This window comes from Balaenoptera borealis (assembly GCF_965194805.1).
Source record: "Balaenoptera borealis genome assembly, chromosome: 3".
Classification (NCBI taxonomy): Eukaryota; Metazoa; Chordata; class Mammalia; order Artiodactyla; family Balaenopteridae; genus Balaenoptera; species Balaenoptera borealis.
Window position 1 is genome coordinate 143,637,791 of NC_138866.1, and position 26,684 is coordinate 143,664,474.

Here is a 26,684-nt window from a genome sequence, read left to right on the forward strand (position 1 = left end):
GAGCTTATGTGCTCACAGGCCGACGTTGGAGATGATCTGAAGGGCAGACTAGGCCAGGTTCCCCCATAGTGCTGTTTGCTTCCTCTTCGGCGGTGCGCCAATGCTGGCTTGGAAAGATCCCAAAGAGGAGGAAGGAAATTGGAGAAATGAAAGAAGAGTTTTTACATAAAATTTAAAAGACGTGCAGGTACTTCAAGGCCACTCTTCACTTTCCCGATGCTCAGTGTTGAGTAGCACAAAGTCTTAAATTCTGTCGGTCCTACAGGCCAGGCAGACATGAACCTGGGAAAGGGGAAAGAGGGCCTTCCTGGTCTTAGGGCTGTCGCTGAGCTGCTGAGCTGGGTGATTGCACCACAGGAAAAGAGCAAGATAGGTCCCCCTTTGTACAAACCACCCTACGAACCCTCCACACATTCCGTGTCCCTCCACTGCCTGTGTGTTATTGTAACCACTTCCCAACCTGGCCTCCTATTCTAGAGTATTTGGCTTACCTGCTTTCTGCACACTCTCTCACTGCACACACAGTATCTGCAAACGTGTCCTGGACCCTCACCTCTGTTCCCTTTATAATTACCCTGTTGTTCTTCCCTCATGGAATGAATGCCTTCCTCCTACCCTGTCTGTCAAAATCCAACTCATTCAGCAGGTGGCCCAGCTTAAGTGTGCCACAAAAGTGTGCCTCTGCCTAGCCAAAAGTGGCCTGTCAAGTGTCTGTGTCCCCCCATAGCACCTTGTCCTCTTGCCAGAGAACCTGCTTCCATATGTCAGAGTTATTAGTACCATGCCTTGTCTTATCCTCTAGTTGTAAAGTCCTTGAAAGTGGCTATTTATCTTATTCATTTTTTAAAAATTGAAGTTTGGTTGATTTACAATGTAGTGTTAATTTCAGGTATTCAGCAAAGGGATTCAGTTCTTCCTATCTATCTATCTCTCTATCTATCCATCTATCATCTATCTATCTATCTATCTATCTATCTATATATTATCTATCATCATCTATATCTATATCCATCTATCATCTATCTCTCTCTCTCTATCATCTATCTATATCTATTTATCTTTCTATCTATCATCTATCATCTATCTGTTATCTATCTATCTGTCATCATCATCCATATCTATCTATCTATCTACATCTATCATCTATCTATCTATTCTTTTTCAGATTCTTTTCCATTATAGGTTATTACAAGATACTGAGTATAGTTCCCTGTGCTATACAGTAGGTCTTTGTTGTTTATTCTATATATAGTAGTTCGTATCTGTTAATCCCAAACTCCTAACCCCTCCCTCCCTCTCCCTTTCCCTTTGGTAATCATAAGTTTGTTTTCTATGTCTGTGAGTCTATTTCTGTTTTGTAAATAAGTTCATTTGAATAATTTTTTTTAGATTCCACATATAAGTTATATCATATGATATTTATCTTTCTCTGTCAGACTTACTTCACTTAGCATGATACTCTCTAGGTCCATCCATGTTGCTGCAAATGGCATTATTTCATTCTTTTTTATGGCTGAGTAACATTCCCTTGTATATATGTACCACATCTTCTTTATCCATTTATCTGTTGTAGACATTTAGGTTGTTTCCATGTCTTGGCTATTGTTAATTGTGCTGCTATGAACATTGGGGTGCATGTATCTTTTAGAATTAGACTTTTTGTCTTTTCCAGGTATATGCCTTATTCATTTTTTGCAGGTTAACTTGTACATTGTTCTGCTCATAGTAGGTGCTTAAAACATATCTATTTAGCTGAATAATTTGCCCCAGGCTATGAAAACACACTATTTAATGACTCCAGAAGGCCAGACCATGTAGTGCATCTGAATATGCATTGTCCTAAGGGGTGGCCAAATTAGGATGGGGACTCAGATTCTAGGGGCAATTTAGACAGTAACACAAAATGAGTCTGGTTTGTCATAGTCACATAGAGTTAAGCTTGGATTCAATCCTTAAAAAAAAAAAACAGAGAGAAGAAGTAGAAGAAACTTTAAGATTGTTTCAATCATTGATAAGAGTATTTGGGTTATGAATAATGATGTCCCAAATCGAATTGAAGGCTCATCTTTCATTCAATCAATCAATAAGCATGAACTGGACAAATATTTAGTGGGTACCTCCTATGTGCTGTGCCTGCTGCACGTGGTTTGCAGGGATGACTGATGTGGGCACAGCCCCTGACCTCACAGGGCACACATAGGGGAATCTATGATGTACCGGGTACTTGTTGACTCTGGGCACATGACGATGATCAAAGCAAGTTCCAGCCACCTTGTTCTCTCACTTCCTGGGGGTGCCAGGGGAGAGACAGACAGATGACTTAACCTTTGATTTCACTGCAGTGTGACAAGGGCTGGGAAAAGAGTGAACAAAGTTTGAGAAAGGGTGTTAACTGAGCCTAGGTTGTGGAGGGTCAAAGAGTTGCTCCTCAAACTTGAGGGGTCACAGGGCATTCCTGGAGGTTGATGTCCAGTGAGCTTGCAGACTGGGTAATAGGAGAGAAAACACAGATGCAGATAAGCTTGGGTCCAAAACCCAGCTCTGTGAATGCTGGTAGCTATGACTAGTACAGTTATTCCCCTACATACGAACCTTCAAGTTGTGAACTTCTACAAGTGCTTGTGCTTTTGTGTACTTTACTGTACAGTACTGTATAGAATACAGTAGTACAGTATCTTTATTACAAGCCCAGAATGTCTGGAAACAAGCATCAAAGCAGCAGTGATGTAGCTGGTATTGCTAAGAAGATATTCATGATGCAGGTAATGGCGAGGGGATTTTCTTTATTTGAGGAGGCACTGTTAGTTTTTGAGGCACAGGACCGGAACGTAAAATGGTACACGAAGGTTGCAGCAGCAGTTCAGAATGCAATCCAGTGTTACTGTGTCATCTATGACGAGAAAAAGAGAGTTACTACCCAGACATCACTGGATCATTTTTTCAGGAGGGTAGATAGAATTGAATCCAGCAAGGAACCAGAACCTGTGCCGTCAACGTCAGGCGTGAGTGGATTTGCAGCTTGCCCTCCATCTCCTACTGCTGACAATCCTTCAGTTCTACCATCTCCCACCTCCTCTCCCTCCTCCAGTCAGTAACTTCTTGCCTGTTCACTCGATGCCAGCCCCTGGATGCCAGCTGTTGCACTGTACTACTGTACATCTCAAGGTACTGTAGTGTAAGATTAAAAATGTTTTCTTTATTTTTTGTGTGTGTTTGTTTTTTATGTACCTATTATTTGTGTGAAAAGTATTATAAACCTATTACAGTACAATACTATATAGCCAATTGTGTTAGTTGGGTACCTAGGCTAACTTTGTTGGACTTACGAACAAATTGGACTTACGAACGTGCTCTGGGAACAGAACTTGTTTGTATGTAGAGGACTTACTGTATTTTTAAAACGACATGCTCAGGCGTATGAGTGAGCAGGCTGTGTTTGGGGAGTTCAGTTCAGTGTGATGGGGCGAAGAGTCTGAGGGGTTGGGATTGGAAATGTTGCTGGAGAAATTTAGAGCTGCTAGTGTAATATTCTGCTTTTCTAACATTTTATGGCAATGACATCACAGTTTGGGGCCACATTGTTTTCTGTAGCATTAGCAGCATGCTGGGGAAGGCAGGTGCATCCTTTAAGAGTCCAGAACCGAGATCCCCTCGAGCCCCTGAGCTCCCATGGCTGTAACCTTGAGGAACAATGGCCTCCCAGACTGGAGGAGGCCTCGCTGAAAACACACCCCACGTGCTTCTGCTTTGTCCCTGGTCACGTGGGGCAGAAGTGATCTGCGCTTGGTGCGCCACCATTGCCTTTCAGAGCCTGGCTGTGATGGTCACCCTCAGGTGACTTTGAGGATACTGTGTTTCTCTTTAACTGTTTTGTCTTGGCTGTTTCCTGGCTTTTGTTCCAAACTAATCTTGAGAGGGCCGGGGCTAGTATCAATGCAGGTTTCCTCCTCTCTCATTACTGTCTACCATAGCTCACAGGCTCTCCTCTTTTCTGCACATCAGAAATCTCTTGGGGTCATTTGTTCTCTGGGGAGAGGCAGGGTGACATTGGGGTGTCAATGCCAGCCCAGGAGTACTGAAACCACAAACGAATCTTGTGGACTGAGAAGAGACCCCTGAGAGTTCAGGGAGGGAGTGGGGGATGGAGAAGGCAGAGGCTATTTGGTCCCTGTCATTGTGACAAAGAATTTTACATTTAGACTTTTGATGTGCTCTCCAAAGGAGGCTGTACTCATGACGATTTCTTCGGGATTAAAGTATAATCAATGTGTTGCTTAGTTTTTATTTTTTCATAGGTTTGCTCTGACCCCTCTCGGCTCCAAATGGAAGTGGCCCAAGTCTCTCCCAACCTATGCGTGGTTTCTTCCGGCTCACAGGTGGCTCTGCTGAGTCTAATCCCTCTCCAGGTGAGTGGTCACATGAGTACCCAGGTGAAACACCAGGAGGAACCTGATGTCAGGGTTGAAATGTTGGCTGAAGAAGAAAGGAAGAACAACCAGGATGAATGAGACATGAGGAAAAAATCTCCCATGCAATTTTTTTCCTGCTTGTTTTTGCCTGAAGGTGCCCAGGCCATCTATCTTGGATGTCTGCCTCTGGTGTTCTCAAAGGATAGTTCTTGGGGCATCTGGTCTTTGCAGAGACCTGCTCAAGCCTAACAGAGCATTTGGCTGTTCACTAGACACTGGGTTTGGAAATCAGTGCATCTCTTGACCCTGCATGTTGCCGAGGCCCAGCCTTGACCATGTATAGATTAAAGCTAAATATTTGAAATGGGTACAAAGTAACTATTCCACCAGCATCAGAAAGAAAATGTAGTCTTGTCCCACACTGATGAACCCCGAATGCAAGTCATTCATTTTAAAAGAGTCCATCTTGGTACCAAGAAAGCTAAGGGAAAGTTTGGCCTTCCCACTCTTTTATTTGCAGGGGCTGCAGCTGGGAATAAGGATTGAGGATCCCAGTCCTAGGATGAGAGGCCTCTCATAGTTGGCCCGAACCTAGGCTGCGGAAGGAACCAGGCTGACCAACTGTCCTGGTTTGTCTGGGACCGAGGGGGTCCCAGTAGGCAGGACTTTCATGGTTAAATCCAGGGAAGTCCCAGGCAAACCAGGACAAGTTGGTCACCCTCAGGGACTCATAGAGCCTAGTCAACTCTAGGGTGATGGGACATGACACTTGGCCACACTGGGTCTCCATTTGTAGGTGTGGGAAGTGCTTGGTTGCAAAGCATGGTGGACTCAACCCAATTTTCTGGAGAAAGTTATTTATGTCCCATACTTGAAATAGTTCTGATTGGTTTGTGGAATGCATCATTTTGCCTCCTTTGTGATTTCTTCCTCTGGTAGGATTGTTTCTGCTGACGAAATGCCCCTCTGGGCATTTCTAAACAAGAATCCTTGTTGTTTTTCCCCGTCTGGACAGACGGTTGCCCGTCATGCTCCTGCTCTCTGTCAGCCAGAATATTTCTGACTCTATTTCCACTGACCTCCAGGCCTTTACTGGGAAGAACATCTATTTAAGCCTTGGAGATAAAAAAAAAATTTTCCTTAATTTATTTTCCTTGCCTTCCAGAGGAAAAGGGGGTGTTGAGAGAAAAATAGCTAGGAAGGGGAGTGAGAGAGAAAAGTCAGGTCAAGTTCTTCCCATGAGTGTGCACTGAGAGCCTGACAGGACAAACACCCGTGGAAGGAGGAGGCCTTTGGGAGATGGAGCCCAAATCCACATCAGAAGGTTGTTCTGGCATCCTTTCTTTGCCCTAATTCCTTCTTTCTTTCTTCCTTCCTTTCTTTCTTTCTTTCTTTTTTTCTTTCTTTCTTCCTTCCTTCCTTCCTTCCTTCCTTCTATCTTTCTTTCTTCCTCCCTCCCTCCCTCTTTCTATCTTTCTTTCTTTCTTTCTTTCTTTCTTCCTTCCTTCCTTCCTTCCTTCCTTTCTTTCTTCCTCCCTCCTTCTTCTTTCTTTCTTTCTTTCTTGCTTTCTTTCTTTCTTTCTTTCTTCCTTCCTTCTTTTCTTTTCTTTCTTTCTTTCTTTCGTTCTTTCTTTCTTTCTTTCTTTCTTTCATTCTTTCTTTCTTTCTTTCGTTCTTTCTTTTTCTTTCTCCCTCTCTCTCTTTCTTTCCTTCTTAGCCTTTAACTTCGACACACTTCCTCTCCCTTCCCTTTTCCTTCATTTGTCAGTTGTGAGTATTTTGGTTTGACTCAAGAGAAACAGACAGCTGGTGGAGCCCTCATTGATTCAATAACACCAGGCTGTTTATGTTCACACTTTCCGTCCGGCAAGGGGAGCGGGTGTGCAGGAAAGCAGCTCCATGTTCTGAGTCTTTGCGCTTTGGTGGCTGGGCTGTGGTGCGAATGGCCCTCTCCAAGTTCAAGGTCAAATTGGTGAGCCCTAGGGAGGTGTGTGCCAGGGGTGAACAGAGTGTGTTGCAGATAAATGTATTTATGTGCCTAGTGGGGAATCCAATATTATGAATATTAAAAATGGTGGCAATAAAAAAGGTATGTAAAATGTGTATGAAGAAAAGGTGTATAAAAATTTGCCCTTATGCACGGAACTCTCTTTCTAAGTGTCAAGCACAGAAAGCTACTAAATCAAGTCTTTGCAATTGTTTTCTGTGTGTTCGTTCATATGGAAAAAGTAAGGAGCAGCCGATGCCTTTGCATTTTGCTTTACAATGAGCTCAACACTCTCATCTATAAAAAAAAAAGTTGGGGGGGAGGACATGGGGGTGGCAGACAAGCAAAATCATTTGATATCTGGGATCATGCCAGATGGCTACCTTCAAAGGAGGCCAGGCCACCATGATTCCTTAGGCACGAATGGGTGATTAGGGAGGGTAATGATTTGGGGGAAACTTCCAATAAGGATAATGTCATTACGAAATTCACCCATCTCAGCAGCAAATCGAGACCCGGCTTTCCCCTCCTCACTCTTCTCAGGACCTCTCATGACCCTCAGAGCATTGTTCTCAGCCTTGGCTACACTCTGGAATCATCTGGGAGATTAAACAACTAGCATTGTCTGGAGTCCACCCCTGGAGGTTCTGATTTATTTGGTGTGGGGTGAGAACAGGGCATCAGGACTTTTGAAAGCTCCCCAGTTGACTGTAATGTAGAGCAGAATTTGAGAACTATTGTCTTAGAGTCTCAAAGTGTGGCCAGTAAGCCAGCACCCAGCATCACCTGGGAACTTGGTAGAAATGCAGGCTCTCGGGCCCCACCCCAGACTGAATCAGAATCTGCATTTTAATACAATCGCCAGGTGGTTCATGTGCACAGTAAAGGTTGAGACAAGTGTCAGATCCTGTGTCTCTAGGCAGGTAGACTGGGCCAACAGCTTTGCTGAGCTGTTATATTAGTTAAAAGCTACAGAATGGTTAAAAGCGTGGGTTTTGAGGTCAGCTATACCTGGATTCAAACCCTTGCTCTTCTGCTTAATAGGTCTGAGGTATTGGGCAAGTCTGTGATCACTTGGTACCTCAGTTTCCTCACCTGTAAAATGGGGGCAATTTGCATACCTGTCTCCCAGGATGTCTATGAAGAGAAGCTACCTGTGAAGTGCTTTCCGTAGTGCCTGGCATGCAGCAAGGGCTGTGTGTTAGCTGTCATTGCTACTGTGAAGATGTGCTGATTTGTAAGAACTGAGGATTTTTATCAAACTTAAGTTCCTTGGGAAATGATACAGTGAGTGGATCGGAGAGAGGGTCCACTTTAGTTAAGCTATAGTAATATTTTGTTTTGATTTTCTGATCATTTCTGAATTTCAGGCAAGTATTATCTGGGACTGGCCATTACTAAACATGTAAACTTTTTTTCCCTGATAGTTTCAGAGATGTATTCTGGGAACTGGGTATTGGGACTTCAGAGACAAATCACCTCCTTTGAGCTCTCCAGGTTATGGCCCCCTGGTGAGCCCATTCCCCCATCCCCAGGGTCAGCCAGCCTGCTTCTGGGAAGCTGCAGACATGCTTCTACTATATGGGAGCAGGCCCGGAGCCAGCCTTGCGGTTCTTGGCCCAATTAAAAGAATGCAATCCTCAGCAGAGCCTGGCCTCAATGACTCACTGCTCTAAAAAATATAATTCATATATCTAGATGAGAGGCTCATATATTTGCTGGACACAGTTGCAATGAGTGGAGTGTTACTGACAGCCAATCAGAATCATTAGTCAAAAGTATGACCTCGATTCCAGCCAATCAAGCTGTTCCCAGAAGACCTGGACCTTCCACAGGTTTCCTGTTATTTGAAACTCACTTGGAGGACATGGGTCAGGGACACAGGGAGAACAACTTGCTGGGGATTCTAGTTTCTTTTGCTTTGTAAACCTAGGGACATAACTGTTTGGAAAAGGGTTTTGCAAAGTGGAGCCAGGAGATACTACTTGGAAAAAGTGTTCTGTGTTTGCGGAGGTTGAGGACTGTTGCCTATTACATTCTTTTCATGGAGACCTAGCATGCAGTTAGCATATTACAGACTTGGAGTGGTCATGCTATACAGAAAACTCTGCAGGGTTGTTTTACTCAAGTGTTTATAAAGATATGTGCTATGGATTCATATTTTAAAATAATGTTGACTGAACTTCTGGCTAACGTTTCACAGAACAAATTTTGGGAGCTGCTTAGAGAATTCTAAATTCTGCAGCAAGCAATGCCTGCTATTTATATTGCCTTCAGTCAATCAACCAGTCAATCACTTAAGTTAACTCTGGGTTCTGGGGTTACTTTACAGGTCATCATTAAAGAAGGCATTTCTGAGGAGGCTGCATTTAAGCTGAACCTTGAAGGATGAGAAGGAACAAGCCTTACAATGAGCTGGGAATGAGCACAGCAGCTGCAGCAACGGAGTGAGCTGGACAATGGCAGGTATGTAGACAGGAACTAGAAAATGCAGGGCCTTCTGGGCTCTAGTAAAATGCCTGGCTTTCCCCCTCTAGTGTGTTGAGAAACCATTGAAGGATTTCCAGCAAGAATGTGACATGACTTGGTTAATTTTAGAAATATAATTTTGCTTACTCAACAGAAGATGGTTTATAGAGAAACAAAATTAAAAGGGAGTAGGACAGATTATGTTTTTCAAATATGGCTGCAAACAATAACTTCCATCTCACATGCTCTTCTGGAACCTTCACAGGTTCCATCAGGAGATGAAGTCTAACTGTCCCCCCTGGAACCTAGGCAGGGTTTGACTTGTTTGTAATCAATAGAATGCAGCAGAAGTCCGACTCCCGTTACCCCCCCGGCAGCCGTGCTGTGAGGAAGCCAAAGCACATGAGAAGCTCCATGTAGGTGCTCCAGTTGGCAACCCCAGTCTTTGAGTTCTCCCAGCCCAAGTGCCAGACGTATGAGTGAACAAGGTTTTAGATGATTTTAGCTTCCGGTTGTCAAGGTATCATTGGCCTTTGCATCTTCCCAGCTGAGCCCCAGACCTCAGGGAGCAGAGACAAGTGTTCTTGCTGTGCCATTTCCAAATTCCTGATCAATAGAATCGTGAGCAAATTAAAGTGGTTGCTTTAAGCTGCTGAGTGTTGGGATAATTTGTTATGCAGCAATAGTAAGTAGAACAGAGGGCATAGGTAGGAGCCTGTTGCAATGGCTTGGGCAGGAGAAGATGCTGTCTTGAATTGAGGGTTGTCAATTCTCATCAACTGTAGCTCACCCCAGGAACACAGCTGTATTTTTAAAAAGTTAGATTTATTACTTGCTGCAGCAAGGGAGTCTGCACATCGTGGGGAACCATGGAGTGTCCCGAAAGAGAGCAGGTAAGGAAGGGATACTTAGAAGGTTTTGGGGGGCTAGAGTTAGTCATAGATGGTTTCAGCAGGAATTGACCAGAATTTTTTATCTTGGAAGCTGCTGCAATGGTGAGTGGTCTTATCTTTAGAATTCATGAATCTGTACACAGATAGTATTAGTTTGTCTCTAAGATCAGTATCTGGTCTTGGAACATATGGGTCTGAATGGACTGGTGTTAGAAGGGCTTGTGGTTTACACAGTCTGGGATGTACATCATGGCTTGTTCTAGCACAGACTCTCTGTTTGTAAGTCAGGGTACATTTTGCAAGCTGTGGTTTCTGTTTCAGTTCCAAATTCTCCTCAACATCTTTGCTGCCAGCTGTTCATTTTAAGAGTGAAATTGCAATTATGTTTAAAAAAGAAAGACTCCTGATCTTTAAGAGATACAAAGAGAAATATTGACAGTGTAAATTAGCAGTTCTCAAATGTTTTGGTCTCAGAATATCTATCTACTTAGAAGTTACTGAAGTGGTGGGATGAACTGGGAGATTGGGATTGATATATATACACAAATATGTATAAAATAAATAACTAATAAGAACCTGCTGTATAAGAAAAAAAAAGATAAAAGTTACTGAAGAACCCAAAGGGCATTGTTTTAATGTGGGTTATAGCTATTGATATTCCCTATATTGGAAATTAAAACTTTAAAAAATTAAATATTTAATTAATAACATTTAATTACATTTATTAATATATTTATAACACAAGTGACACTTTATGAAATATAATTATATTTAAAAAATTAGTGAGAAGAGTGCCATTATTTTACACTTTTTGCAAATCTTTTGATGTTCTGGTTCACAGAAGGTGGCTGCATTCACATATCTGCTTCTGAATTTAATCTGTTGCAATATGTTGTTTTGGTTGGAATTTATGAAAAAATTTGACCTCATACAAATACAAAGTTGGTAAAGGCAGGAATATTTTAATAACCTTTTTCAGATTATTGTGTATATTCTTCTTTGATACCACATCAAATGTGGTAGTTTCTATTTGTAATCATCTCAATGAACTTTTCATACTCTATTAACATTACAGTGCACAGGTCTATCTTATACTGGATCTTTTATCCATGTGAGATTTTGTATTATCATTCATTGGTCATTTGCAAATATTGCTTTACTGAATATTCAGATCTTCCAAATGTTGGTACATTTCATCAGACAATATTAAAAAAATCACATTTGTTAATATCTCCAGTGATCTGGAAGCCATCAAACACATTGCTGGCAGATACATTTTTTTTCTAAAATTCTAATTTTCACTTTAAGGTTTGAATTTTACTTTGGCAACAAATGCTGTCTGTTGTTTGCCTTGAAATGACAGGCTCACTTTAATTTTGAGAGAATGTGTGTCAAATACCTGAATCTGAATAACCAGAGTTTGTCTGTTAGTCAAACTTTCAAGTAAAAATGGAGTTCCTTGAAAAAAGTGGCTAGTTTAGCTGGTCACTCAAATATTTGCACAAGTGCTTTTCCTGAGGCCACTATTATACGTTGGTGTGCAACATAAGCACTTTATGGGTACATCCATTTTGCCACACACAGTATTAAAAAGATGTGAACTCAAAAGTTGACGCTTAATAAAGTAATAATTATTACTACTTCATCAAGGACATCTTAAGTGCAACTGGTGTTTGTTTTAATGTAGGTGAGTACATAAAGAATACAATGTTGCCATGATGATTTGATTACTTCTAAGGCACCAGCAGTTTACCCACCATTGCTTTTGCACAATTAACATGAGTGTCAATACAGTGAAAATGACAAATAATGTTTCAATATTATAATAAAAATTTTGTCTTCTCAGATTTCCTGAAAACATCTTAGGAACCCCCAAGAGTCCATGGACCAAACTCTGAGGTCTGGGCTATGCTTCAAAATAATACAGGAGGAAGAAAAGGGATGATGAAATAAGAGTGACCTTGAACTGATAAGTGTGGAAGTTGGGTCATGGGTACGTAGGGGTTCATTATATGAATATGTCTGCTTTTGTATGCGTGTGAACTTTTCCGTGATAAGAAGTTGAGATGAAAAAGATTGAATCCTAGGACTCTACTTTTAGTATCTGAGTGGACAATAGGGCTATTTATTAATGAGGAAGACTCGGAGAACAGGGACAAGTTTGGATGGGGCAATTTAAGAATTCTGTTTAAGACACATTACATTTGAGTTGCCAGTGAGGTATCCACTTTAGATATGTGGTTCTGGGGCATGAAATCGCCAGCATATAGCTCGTGTTTTAAGGCATGGCACTGGCCAAGAGTGTGGGGAGAGGCGAAAGCCCAGTTAAGCAGCCTCCCTCAGTGCTCTGATTGAGCCTGGGCTAAATCCCTCCAACTCTGAGAGCCTGCGTAGGCTTTCCTCTGCTCTGGATGCTTGGTACTGCCCCCTTGGAATTCAACATCATCCTCTGGTGCTCTGATTATCTCCCGTGACTAGGGGGCATTAGGAAGGCAGAGGAGAGGAAGGCAGCTTCTAGATTTCCTTGAAAAGCTCTGAGAAGGTCTCACTCCCTCTCCCTCTGTTATGCTGGGGGTTATCGGGAGGGAAAGAGATCACAAGAAAATATAAATTCACAGAGACTCTTTAAGCCTAATTTTGATTAATGTTTGTAAACTCTACCCACCAAAATATTTACTGGAATGGTCCAAAGTTTAGAAGTTGTCATGTTTGAGGCTAGTCTGGTGGTGAAGAACTTAACCTCTGGAATTCAATCAACCTGGATTCCAATCCCTGCTTCTTCCCCTTCCTGGCCCTGTGACCTGGGGCAAACTGTTAACCTCCTCCAAGTCCTAATTTCCTCAAGTCTAAAATGGAGAATAATAATTGAAAAAAAGAATACCAAAAAAATATGGAGAACAAAAAAAGCACTTTCTTCATTGGTTTGGATGGAAGACTATTGAGGCAATGCATCCAAAGGGTTTAGCACACAGCAAGTATTTGACTAACATTGGTTTGTTTTTCCCCCTTTACTCTATCCTTGCCCCTCCCTCTGGTGGACTTGATGTCAAGCAGTAAGATGGACTGAAGAGAGGAAGCAGTGACTCATGCTGGTGACCCGATGGCTTTAGGAGTGGCTGTTTTTATTGGTCTTGGATCTTCCTTACCATTCTTTCAGCCAAGAGTTCCCAGACCCAGTTCTAAATGACTTATCAAAGAAGAAAACCAGATCCATCTGGAGCCAAGAGAGGTCCTTCTCTCTAGAACATTTGGGAGGCCCTAGTGCCCTGAAGAGCATCCTTGTCTTCCAGGGATACAACAGATGAGGTGAGGCAGCCCTTGCTGCTCCCCACCTTGCTCAGTTTGGCAGAGCTGATGTGCCAGTGCAGCCCCTGGAAGTCCCAGCCCCTGCACATCTTTGGAACTGCATCACTGGCGCCTGCCTCATGCTCAGCATACGCTCCTCTGCTCTGAGTCATTATCTTTGGGTCATTACCACTAAAACTTTGCCATAGAGGGTAACTAGACTTCTGCCCAGCAGGTGTTGGAGAGACCTGTACCAATTAAACTCTTGGTACCACAGTGGTCTCTTGTCCTGGCATCTTGGGATCATCCGGTGTGCATCTTGGGGTGTGTCTGATTCAAAGTCTGTTACTCAGCATTTCCTGTTGATCATTGCTCAGCACTAGGTATGTTCTTGCATTCTATTTTTCAGATTTAAGTCCTGCGGTAGCCCTGATCCTGGATGGCAGATGAAGGGGTAGACTGATCACTGAGAAAAGCATCACGGAAGTAACTGCTTGGGTAGCTATATTTGGTCAGACATGGGAGGGTGTCAAGGTAACTGAAGTTCAAGCTCACCTGGGGTCATGTTCCCCCATTTGAACCAAGATCCCCTATACAGTCTCCAAGTTAACCTTTTAATTTTTGATTGTACCAACTCCTAATGTACATCTTTCTGTATCTATATTTCTATTTGCTAAGAATATACTTTGTGACAGATTCTGACATAATCACTGAGAATATGAGAATGCATGTCACATTCCTGCTCTTCCAGTGTTCTCACTCTAGTGGTCTGGGCAGATAAAAGAGGGTTGTAGTAGGTGTTCCTGTTCAAATGTCTACAGGGGCCCATTAGTAACATAAGAGTGAGGTGGGGCCAGTGTGAGCGATACTGTTCTCTTAACTGAAAAGGAAACAACAGTATGAGTATAGTGATGAATGCCAACTGTTTGCCTTCCTCCGGGTTAGGAGAAAACGGGGATGCTGGCACGCACCTTCTGAAACGGCAGGGAATTCACTCTGTTCTTCTTCACTCTAACAGCAGGACCCGGGGCAGGCTGGTCTATTAGAGGCACTCAATAACTTTGATCAATAAATGACCGAGTGTTTGATGGTGGTGAGCTGGAGAGCATATGCCCTGTTTAAAGGGATCTGCTGCAACTCAGCTTCAGTCCATTTTGCAGTGTAGAAATGTGGACCCAGTGTTAGCAGATCTTCTGATTTTTTTTTCCCCGAGCAAAGCCAGAAATTTTGATTTTTTTTTTTTTTAGGTGAAATTGCCAGGTTAAAAAATACTGACAAAATTAAAACGTGGAAGCCATCCAAGGGGGAGGCCAAATAAATTTGTCTGAAGGCCAAATGTAGCTTGCAGGCTGTTCTCAGGCTCTGCAGAGATACCGCTGTCACTAAAGTGCCAGCAAAAGAGGTGAGATTAAGAGCCAGACTGACAGAGGCAGGTTTGCCCCTGGCCCTGAGCTGGGGTGGGGAGCCCTGACCAGGGTTGAGAGAAGCCAAGATCAGCTCTGGAGGACTAGGTTAGGTACAGAGACCACCCACAAGAAAATGGATCCTTTTGTATCATATGCCTTTTTTTGTTTGTTTCTACATTAAGTCCCATTTTTCATGACAAAAAGACACCGGAGGTGCATTAAAAAAGTGTATTTTCTTATGATTTCAGCTTCGGGCTTATGTGTCTCAGGTGTCGCGGGAGCCGAGGCAGCCTCAGTGAGGCCCAAAGCATGCACCGCAACGCTCAGGTCAGATCCAGATGCATTTCTGTAGCATTTTGTAACACTCCTCACAAAGGAGGAGATCCTTAGAGATGGCGCCGGCAGGGTCGAGGTGGCAGGAAGAAAACCATAAAAGTGCAAGCTGGCCCTGCTTCCAGAGCCCTTGAGTACTGAGCCCAGAGTGTGGAGCAGCTCCAAGTGGTGAAACCAAGTAGCATGTGAAGAGCAAGCTGGTAACGGGATGCTGGCTGGCCGGGCTCCTCCTGGCTGCCCCAAGGGAACTATATTTACATCAGCCCTCACAAGGCAAGCTGTGCAGCGCCATGGGACGAGCTGACTGAAGGGCTGTGGGTGGGTGTCTGAGGTCGCTGGTCCTTAGCTGGGTTCACAGGAAGGAGCATTTGTGCACTGCCCTCTGCTTAGCTGTCAACCATCTGCAGGAAAGGGGGGCTTGGAGAGTGTGCCCAGGCTGCAGCTACGAGAACAGAAATCAATGCAGTGCCAGTATTCTGGGTCTAGGAAGGTTGATGACACTGCTGGGATTTTCCTGAACGCCATGCTGTGTTAATTTCAGACAGGCTGTGGCTTAGAACGGCACAGCCCAGGGATGATGGAGATGTTCACACTTGTCTCCTCTTACGGCCTAGAAAAGGGCAGCAAAGAAGGAACAGAAGCGCTCTGTGTTCTCAACAAGTCTGCAGGTGCTGCAGAGATCTCTGCATCCAGGGAGGCTGGAGGAAGGGCCCCCAGGGATGGCTCCTCTGACTGGGTTGGGTAAGGAGGACAAGTTTGCAGCTGAAGTGTTGGTCCAACACCAGCAGGGAGGCAAGACCCTGGCATTGATTCCTATCTCGATCACAACTTCTTGGGGGCTGATCTTAGATGCTCAACTACTTCCAGCGTTTTCTGCCTCAGTGCCTCAGAATCTGCCACATAGTTTTCACTCCTAAGGTGCTAAGCACAGGGTTTGCAACAATCATAGAGTGATTCCACAACCTTAAGAAAAATGAACACTATTTAGTGTTCACCGTGCAGCAGGACCTGTGGTTGGCACATGGCATCCCTTGTCTCCATGCTGCCCAACAGTCCTGGGAAGTAACTTATTATCCCCATTTTACAGAGGAGGAAACAGAGGCTCACAGAGCTTAAACATGCTTTCATTGTGGTGAATTTTACCGATCCCTGAAAATAGCAAACATTCAAAAGCCTCACTGCCTTGTCTCTGATTTACTGTCAGGTCAGGTCACCTCCACCCATTCATCCTTGTTCATCCTACTTCCCCACACCTTGTTCTTCCCAGCCTTGTTCACACCTCCTTATAAAAGCAAAACTCCTTTCTCCTTAATCCTCGAGACATTTTCAGATCTCCTGGTTGGAATGTTCCCTCTATTGCAGTAGTCTTCCTCCTATGTCAAGAGTATCTCCACCCTCCACCCCCAAGTCCAGAGTTGTTTTATTTTGACTGTAGGTAACATTTATCGAGCACTTATTTAGGGCCAGGCCCTGAACTAAACACTTAATAAGCCATATCTTATTTCATTCTTAAAACTATGTGCTAGTTTCCCTACTGTCATTACATTTTAGAGATGAAGACTAGAGCCCAAGGTGGCTCATCAGGGATTTTAGAACCAAAGTTGGTCTGGCTTTTCTATTTTACTCCATCACGCCTGATGATAACCCACAGTGCATTCTTGGGTCCCCAGAGGGGAAGCTGATAAAGAAGAGGATGTGGCAAATAGGGGCAGGGGGGTGGTGGGTATTGTCCAAAGGTAAATTATCACTGAAATACAGAAAGTCCCCTACATACGAACGAGTTCCATTCTGATAGTACGTTCGTAAGTCCAATTTGTTTATAAGTCCAACAAAGTTAGCCTAGGTACCTAACTAACACAATTGGCTATATAGCACTGTACTGTAATAGGTTTCTAATACTTTTCACACAAATAATAGGTACATGAAAAACAAACACAAAAAATAAAGAAAACATTTTTAATCTTACAGTAACTTGAAAAGTACAGTAGTACAGTACAACAGCTTGCATCCAGGGGCTGGTACACACGTTCGCATCTTTGAAAGTTCACAACTTAAAGGTTCATATGTAGGGGACTCACTGTAACTCAGATCCCTAGGTGAGAGGTGTGGCATTTAATTAGCACTTAGGTGGCTCTTTGATGTAACATGACCTTGGCTGTGGGTTCGGCAGGCTTCATGAAAATTACACCCATGTGACGGATATGATTTGCCCTTGGTTCAACTACCTGCTGGGTCCATGTCTTCATTTCTCCCGTGACCCGTGTCATGTGGGGAACCATCTCGCCCATTCAACATGTATATGGGGAGAACCAGGAAGCAGGAAGTTTCTGTCACTTGTGCCAGGTCAGTCCACAAGCTCTTGGAGGGGAAGAAGAGAGCTGGCCTGAGGCCAGCAGGCTGCCTGTGGCTTACCCCACTGCTCCACCAGTGCCTCAACTTGTGCAAACCAGGCACGTTTCCAAGTAAGACCACAAGGCTTAGTTGAACCCTTCTGATCTCTTGGGGTCAAGGTCAGCCAGAAGCGCAACGTACCCAACAATGCTGAGTCTCCAGGGTTCATGGAGACAGGGAAGCAGGGTAGATAGCCTGGGCTTTGGGACTGAAGACCCTTGGGTTTGAAAGTTTGAATCCTAACTCGATCACAGCTATGTCCTGTAGATGAACTTGGATGAGGTGCTTAGCCTCTTTGGGCTTTATTTTCTTCATCTCTAAATTCAGGAGCGCACCACTGACATCATGAGAGTCGACAGATGAGATACGTATGGCAAAGCCTGGAACACTATGCCAGACAGATGGTAGAAGCTCTGTTGGTGTTGCCTACTTCTCTGATTTGCCCACACTGGGAAGTTGGGTGTCTTTACCTGATGCCTCTTCTGTCTTTTATAACACTTTCCTCTGAGGTTTTGGGGTCCACTCTCTGTAAGCTCCCTGGTGACTGGAGCTTTCATGATTTTTTGAGTTTTTCCTATCATGTAGGCAATTGATGATATAAACTAATTCAAAATAAGTTTACATGGGTTTAATGATTTAACCCTCCAAATGGTAACTGCATTTTATTTATGTATGTATGTATGTATGTATGTATGTATGTATGTATGTATGTATTTATTTTTGGCTGTGTTGGGTCTTCGTTTCTGTGCGAGGGCTTTCTCTAATTGCGGCGAGCGGGGGCCACTCTTCATCGCGGTGCTCGGGCCTCTCACTGTCGCGGCCTCTCTTGTTGCAGAGCGCAGGCTCAGTAGTTGTGGCTCACGGGCCTAGTTGCTCCGCGGCATGTGGGATCTTTCTAGACCAGGGCTCGAACCCGTGTCCTCTGCATTGGCAGGCAGATTCTCAACCACTGCGCCACCAGGGAAGCCTGGTAACTGCATTTTAAAAAGAAGCTACACATAGAGGAAATTTTTGAAGAGGTTCACCTGCAGAAAGCAAAGAAAATGGCCTTTCAGTATGGGGGATGCCCTCAACTTTCAACATGGGGCTCCACTGCCTCCAAGACAAAGATCTTCCCACAGGGATATACTCCCTATGGAAAAGCTCCATCCAGGTAGCTCATTGAAACCTCACATCTGGTGGAAATCTCTGCAGATCAGACAGGAGCTTACTTACTGTCATTCTCACTCACCCCATCCTTGACAGTCACACAAGCTCAAAACCTCAGTCATCTTTTAACCGATGCTCTCAGTGAGCCAATCAAACAAACCAGTTACTGGTTGACTCTTCCTTGGTGTGGTCCCTCACATCTATTTCTATTGCCATGAGCTTGGACTGGTTCCTTATCAATCTCATGATGCTCTCACTGGATTGAGTCCTAACTGCTCACTTTTCCAGATCAGATGCTGGAATGCTCGGCTTCAGAACCACACATGCTTTGACCCTCTATCACCAGGCCACCTTGGACTCATTATTTAACCTCTCAGAGCCTCAGTTTCTTCTCTTGCACACTGGGGATAATAATAGCATCTACCTAGCAAGGTTGTTGAGAGATTCAAATGAGGTTTGTAAAGACTGAGGAACCGTCTCAGAGTGAAGGACACTGAACAGACATGACAGCTAAATGCAGTGTGAAATTCTGAACTGGACTGATTTACTTTAAAGGGTGTTATTGGGATAACTGATGAAACTGGAATTTGGTCTGAAGACCAAGTAATGGTAATGATCAATCTTAACTTCCTGATTTTGAGAATTCTACTGTGGCCATGTGGGAGAATGTCCTTTTGTATAGGAAATTCAATACAAAAGAATTTGGAGATGGTGGGGATTTTGATCAGCAACTTATCCTCAAATAGTTTAGGAAAAAACTGTACTTGCAACTTTTCTGTAAGTTTGTGATTTTTTCCCAGATAAAACATTATTTAAGAAATTTAAAAAGAAGAAAGCACAAGGTCCTAAATGTAAGGCATCTGACATTGAGTTGGGACTACGGACATAGGAGCCACTTTGGTTTCATCTTCCTATACGTTCTGCACATGGAGATCATCCTCATGCACTGCTTCCTCATTTCCCTTCCTTATTTACACTCTCATCATGACTCCCCACAAACAAAGCCCAGACTCCCTAGTCTGGCTTTGAAGGTTCTCCATCATCATTCCTCAAACTGTTTTTCTAGTCTTTTCTCCCCCACATATCTTAGACATCCTTGCTCATCTCCATCTTGCTACTTTTGCTCCTAATCTTGCCCTCCTGGAAAGCCCTCTCCACTCATCCTCCTCTGTCAAAAGCTTCTATCCTCTAAGGCACTGTTCCAGTGTCACCTGTCACTCGGCTCATTCTAATCAGGTTTCGTCCCTATCACTCCCTTAAACAGTCTTTATTAAGGTCACCAATGATATAACTTGCCAAGCTAATGCCCCTTCCTTTTGTAACTCCATTTCTCAGCTGCGTCGGACCCAGCTGACAACTGCCTTCTTGAAACCCATTCTTCCTATGCTTCTCACTATCTCACTGGACATTCTTTCTGAGTCTTTGTTGGCTCCTCCCTTTGTTCTTAAATTCTAAACGTTGGAGACACCCCTGGGCCCTCTTCTCTTCTCTAGTTTCATTCTCTCCCCAAGGGATCTTATCCAGCCCCATCTGTTTATTGATGACTCCCAAGTTTATTTCTTCTACCCAGGCATCTCCCTTGAGTTCTAGACTTATATATTCAATTGCTACTTGACATCTCTGCTTGGACGTTGAATCGATGTCTAAAACTCAACATGGCCAAAACAGAAGTATTGGTTTCCACCTTGTTTCTGATACCCCTCCTATAGGGAATAAGGAAAGGATTTGATCAGCTTTTACCACTTCTCTCCTGCTTCTCTTCTTCCCTTCTTCTCACTCAGTTCAGTGCCATGCACTCGAAGCTTAAGAATCCTGAAATTGGAAGTGGTTTGGAGATTTGCTACTCAAATACCTTCATTTTACAGGTGAGGAAACTGAGACACAGAGAGGGGCGGTGATGGGGTCAAAGTCTTACAGTTAATTGACAGCCGAGCTGAGACTGGAAGCAAGGTTTCCTGACTTGCAGTTTTCATTTTACTGACACTCTATTTTTCACTTCCTCTTTTGAGCACCTGCATGTGAGGGAAAAAATATCTTTGACTGCTTACTTGTTTAGTTGTCTTCTGGCCTCATTCATTTTTCTTCTCCCCAGCCCTGCCAGTTTCCAAACCTGACCTTATTTTGTAGAATCCCACAGTCTAGATCAGAGACGGTAAAGACCAGGCCCGTGTGCAGTTGCTTCCTCATCAAGGTCCATAGCAGACATCACTGATTGATCATGATACCTTATCCTGCTGAGCCCTAATACAACCTCAGAAGGCTTTGCAATATGGTGCTCCAGGCTGCTGCTATCAATTGATCAGAGTTGACTTTGAAGATGAGACCTATTTGTTATTCATCACCTGAATCTTTTCCTCTATACAACTTCAAACTTAATCCACTCCTCTCTGGTCTCATGTTTCCCCCTGAGTTTGTCTTTGGAGGCTAGGTAATTTGATCTAGGGTGTTAGAAAGTTCTAGTGAGATGTTACATTTTAGCAGTAACATCTGGAAACAATGCTGACCCAAAGATATAACAATTTAATGATAAAAATATAAGGGCCTGAGGCAGGCATTCTCTCTCTCTCCAGTAACACCAGGCAGATGTATGGCCTCTGAGTCCAAGTTCAACCTAACTTACCAGCAGTGTGACTTTGGAGCTGAGCTAATCTCTCTGAGCTCCACTTTCTTCATTTCCTAAATGTGAATAACAGGTTATAGAAACTGTTATGGTTGCTGTGCATAAAGAAGGTTTAGACCCAAAAGTGATGCATCCGGGGAAACCATTAGCTTTTCTGAGTCTTTCTAAGCATCCAGGGTGGTTTGAGGTTGTATGTGGCTAAGACATGGTGTTGTAGGAAGAGCATAGCATTTAGAGTCAGATAGACCTGAGTTCAGTCTTGCATCTGCCACTGACTGGTTGTATAATGACCTTGGGCAAGTGACTCAGCCTCTCTGAGACTCCATCAAAACTCAGTGTCCTTAAAAGTTTTCAGTGCATAGTGGGTGGCATTTAGTAGATCCATACCAATAAATGAACAAATAAATAATGAATGAATAAATACATCCAAATAATATTTACTGAGCATCTACAATGGGCCTGGAATGGTGTTGGTGATAAGGCAATAAATAAGGTAGATAGAAAAAGATCCTGTCCTCATGGAACTTACGAGGCAGCTTATGTTTATCTTGATGATTTAGTGATGGTCTCTCCCAGGCTGAAACAGAACTCTTGCTTTACTTAGGGCTTCAGGCTCTCCCAGCATGCCCTGCCCCTGGGTAGGTACCACATCTGGGAGAGAAAGAACATGATATACACTGTTCCTCTGCAGCATGTTCTCATAGAAGGACTGAGGAATTCACCCAGATGCCCTAGTGCTGGCCTGGGGCTGGGCTACAGAGGTGCTGCCCCAGCCTGGCAAGAGGCCCAGGCCCAGCAGGCCATGTTACATCTGTGCCCAGCTTTGGCTGTTTCTCGGCTTCCTTAGAGGCACATGGCCCCGGAATTTCTGCCAACTCGAAAGCCATCAAAGCAAAGGGCAGAACTTCCCAGGAACAACTGTAATTTCTTGGTGGGGAGTTGAATTGTGTGGCGACAGTGCAAGGTTCTGCAGAACGAATATCATGTCAATGCTATTTAATAACATAGTAACCACTGACCATTTAATTACATGGTAATTGTCACTTAGTGGCTGGGTAATTGCATAGTAAGTACCATCTAATTTCAGGGTAAAGGGTAAATACATGATTATTTCAGGCTCCTTAGGCACAGTGTAGGTCACTCAGGAATTAGGTTTGGATTCACTAAGTATAAATTACCTAGAAATCTGTTCTTGGGTGATTACTCCTGTTATCCTTGCTGACAAAGCCCCTAATGGTTACCATAAAATTAAAGAGAGATTTTGGGTCTCAGGAACTTAAAAAGACACTGCTTCATTCAAAATCAATCATTACCTGTTGTACAAGAGATGTTGCTAGATTAGGGAGGAGAGGGAGAGAAGGATGCTTAAAATTGGCAGCAGAATTTACTTCATTGGATGTGGGTGATTCAACACTTGGTGCTGAAACTTGGGACAAATGACATTACAAAATGTGAATCCAGTGTGTGCCTCCATGGCCTCTTGTCAAGAGCCCTGGGCTAGAAAGAGGGATGGTCTCAGTTGTGGGCTAAATGGTAACTCCCTCCCAAAATATATGTCCTCATTTTCATCCCCGAAACATGTGAATGTGAACTTACTTGGAACAAGTGTCTTTGTAGACATAATTAAGTTAAGGATTTTAATTAAAGATAAAATCATCCTGGATTATCCAGGTGGGCCCTAAATCCAATGACAAATGTCCTTATAAAAGATAGAAGAGGAGGCATAGACCAGAGAGGAGAAGGCCATGTGAACACGGAGGCAGAATTGGAGTGATGCATCCACAAGCCAAGAAATGCTGGAGCCACCCGAGGCTGGAAGAGGCAAAGAATGGAACATCCCCTAGAGCCACAGGAGGGAGTGTGGCTGTGGTGACACCTGGATTTCAAACTTCTGGCTTCCAGAACTGTGAGAGAACAAATTTCGGCTTTTTAGAGCCGCGCAGTTTGGTAAATTGTTCCAGCAGCTACAGGAAACGAATCCAGTCTCTAAGGGGCTGTGGGGTAACAGGAGCTCCTGGCCTCGCCAGCATCAGGTCCTTCTTCCGGTGCTGGTTTGGCTGGTGATGGAGAACAGCCAGAGAGGAAAGAGGAGAAGTCTGAACAACTCAAGTCCTGTCTCGAGAGCACCCACGAGAATGGGGCCACCAAGGACCCCAGGTGGGAATCGGGGCCCAACCCTAGATCTGCCTGAGGTCTCCTAAGTTTGCTGAGGTGTCACGTAGGAAGGGAATTTACAAAAATAGGTTTAATGTTCATCATTATGAAAGAAATTTATGATCCTTCTGAACAAATGCAAAACATTTTAAAAAAATGCCCAGAATTCAGATATAATCACACTGATGTATTTCCTTCTTTTTTAAAAACATATACATGTATCTATTCTTTTTCAAATTCTTTTCCCATTTAGGTTATTACAGAATGTTGAGCAGATTTCCCTGTGCTGTACAGTAGGTCCTTGTTGGTTATCTATTTTTAAATATAGCAGTGTGTACATGCCAATCCCAAACGCCCAATCTATCCCTCCCCCCAGCCCTTCCCCCCTGGTAACCATAAATTCGTTCTCTAAGTCTGTGAGTATGTTTCTGTTTTGTAAATCATTTCATTTGTATCATTAAAAAGAAAATTCTGCATATAAGCAATATCATATGATGTTTGTATTTCTGGTCTATTTCCTTCTAATCGTTTGTGTTGGCCGTAGCTGGTTTTGCTACACAGTGGGGAGAATGAAAGTGCAAGCTTTGGGGTCAGATAGGCAGAGGTTTAAATCCTGCTGCTACCAACTCAGTCCCTGGGCAAATGATTTAACTTTTCTCTCTCACTTTCCCTATCTTTCAGGCTGGGATAACACTGCTTGCACCGCAGGGTGTTGGTTTGCTGAGATGATATATATAAAATAAGGAGTGGGAGTTAGTACTCAGTTAAGTGGAGCTGTTATTTCTATACGGAATATGCAGGGCAGTGTGGAATAAGCAATTCCCTTGTTATTATGAACCCTATAGACGTTTGTAAATGGCTGCCTCATAGACAAATAGATGTGGCAGAGATCAAACTGATGTTGCCAGTTGCATAGCATCTCCAGGGTCGCTTAATGAGCTTGCTGCTAATTGCACAGTTCTCTGCCTCTGCTACCTTCTTTCCCCACCCCTGCCATGAGCTCACGATTTTGGAAGGCATAGAAATCAGCTACCTTGCCTCCACACTTTGGGTACCTTGGGCACTCAAGTTTACACAAACAAGTGCTTGGAGGCAGAGAATAAGGCCTCCAAATAGCCCATCCGAGATTGCACCTAGCTTTATGATCCTACAAGAAGGAGCTGTTCAGCCAATAGGAGGATTAACCAATAAAGGATTGAAAAGACCCTCACTAAATAAAAATAACACGAACCATTCTCCAGGAGGCCTCCTGAGTCCTCACTGCATTTAAGTGCTGCAAGTGAAGTCAGGTTTATTTTTATAGGTTTTGAGTCATTTGCTCCCATAACCCTTCTCATTCTTGTAACAACAGTCTCCGCTCGGTTACATGTGGTGTTCTCCATACTTGCCCTTCTGTCTTCCAACCGGACCATGTGGAAGATGCCATTACCAAGGGTTAGTGGCCACCAGGGGACACCCACCTGTGGCACCCTGGTGGTCAATTCTAATTTGTGGTCTAGCATCTCAATGGTTCATCTTGCTATCAGGGATGGTGATGCCCTGGGATATAGTCACAGAAAAAGAGTATTTCCTAAAATAAAAGTAAGCAATGAAAAGCTTCCTTTATTGGATTTTTCTACCACACAGGCATTTTGCTAAGAGTGTCACATAGACTTTCTTGTTTCATCATCACAACAAATTTATGAGACTGGCCTTGTCATTCCATTTCTCTAGGCCACATGAAACCAAGAGGTCCCCTGACTCAACTAAGAGCCACGTGGCTAATAAAGGGAAGGGTAGGGATTCAGACCAAGCCCTGAGTCCCATACTATTCCAGTTCCCTGGCCACATGGAAGGGTGGGTAATGAGTCACTTTAGTTCCAGAACACAATCTTTTGGGGGTGATCGGTTAAGTGGTTCTCTACATCTGCACACTGAAGGAACCAATAATTGGCTGGGAGTCTCACCTTGAGTTCTCTTTCATCCAAGAGTTATCAAAATCTGTACTGAGGGAAATAATGCTAATATATCAGGAGGCTTGCCTGAGGATGTGCATGCTATCATCCTCTAGAAGAATGGTTTTTAAACTTGGCTCAGCACCAGAATTGTCCAATGAATCAGATTCCCAGGTGTGGCGTCCAGGCATCTGTATCTTTTTAAAGGTGATCCCCGGATGATCCTGTTTCATCTAGTCTGTGGACTAGCATTTGGGTACCACTGCCTAAAATATCGTAGATTTTATCTCTGGCTTAAGTTTCATCATTAGAGAGCTGTAAACCAATTGACATCCGTTTAGCTTTGAAAATCACAGCTTTTACCGTCCTGCATAGTCATTGGTTAAAAATCAAAGGTGTTATAAAATACAACCCTATATAATTCAGAACTAGACAGGGTGTTTATGGGATGAAGGATATTGCTAAGGATATAATTTCAGTAATCAGACAAGTCTTTTAATTAACTATCTCTTAGGCTTTCGTATCAGAAATAACATTGCTTCTCCTGATAGCTATTCTTCCGTCTGTCCATGTGGAAAGTGTGCTATGTAACTGATTGGGTTTCTTTCTTTAAATTGGTCACTAGGAAACCCAGAACAAAACTTACAACGCTTTAGCAAACCATAAAGAATCTTATGTGTTTTGTTGCTAACTTTACTTCTGGATTCTTTTTCCGTCTGTGCTTTTCTTTTTTCTTAACATCCCCACAGTTGCCTCACCAAACATACATTTTTTTGATCTATAGTCTGTGTTTGTTCACTCATGAAATGGAGCTACCTTTCACACTTCAGTTTTTCATAAATTGGGATAGGACCTGCAATTAATGCATATATTTAATATGATAATGTATTTGTTTCCTAGGGCTGCTGTAAGAAAGTATCCAAAACTAGGTGACTTAAAAGACGGGAATTTATTGTCTCACAGTTCTGCAGGCTAGAAGTCCAAAATCAAGGTGTTGGCAGGGCCATTCACTCTGATGGCTCTGGGAAGAATCTTTCCTTGTGGCTTCTAGCTTCTGGAATTTTCTGGAAATCCTTGGCATTTTTCTGTCTGGTAGATATATCACTCCAGTCACATGGCTGTCTTCTCCCTGTCTTCACATGGTCTCCCTCTGTGTGAGTCCGATTTTCCCCTTTTTATAAGCACACCAGTCATTTTGGATTAGGACCCACCGTCATGACCTCATTTTGACTACTGCAGTAAAGATCCAATTTCCAAATTAGGTCAGGTTCTGAGGTACTGAGGATTAGAACTTCTATGTATCTTTTTTTGAGGGGGCACAATTTAACTCATAGCATAGTACTTCCTTTCCTTTCTATTTTTTCCTTGATCTTTTATTGACTATTTTCCTAGTGGTCACTTGATAGGGAGAGAATGTTAAATGACAATATCATTTTAAAACATTAAAAGGAGTTTAATTGCCCTGACTTTTCCTGGTCACCTATAGCCTGAATCATTAATTAATAATTAACTGTACACATATCAGAGGTTGGAAAGAAATCGAGTGGGTCAGGTACTTGGAGATCATCCAGAAAGGAAGATGTGACAAAATCACCAATTATTCTTGTGGCTCTTCCAGTTTTTAATGTGTCTTAGACAGCTTGGGCTGATGTAA

General features: G+C 43.2%; 1 long non-coding RNA gene across 1 annotated transcript; it reads left to right on the top strand.

Annotated features, from left to right (window-relative positions):
• The first annotated feature begins 1,127 nt into the window (after positions 1–1,127).
• On the top strand, positions 1,128–26,402 carry LOC309626724. Its single transcript, XR_014243371.1, has 5 exons — positions 1,128–4,406; positions 8,729–11,751; positions 12,813–13,064; positions 13,453–17,843; positions 18,163–26,402. It is a non-coding gene; the product is annotated as an uncharacterized lncRNA (long non-coding RNA).
• Positions 26,403–26,684: the final 282 nt, after the last annotated feature.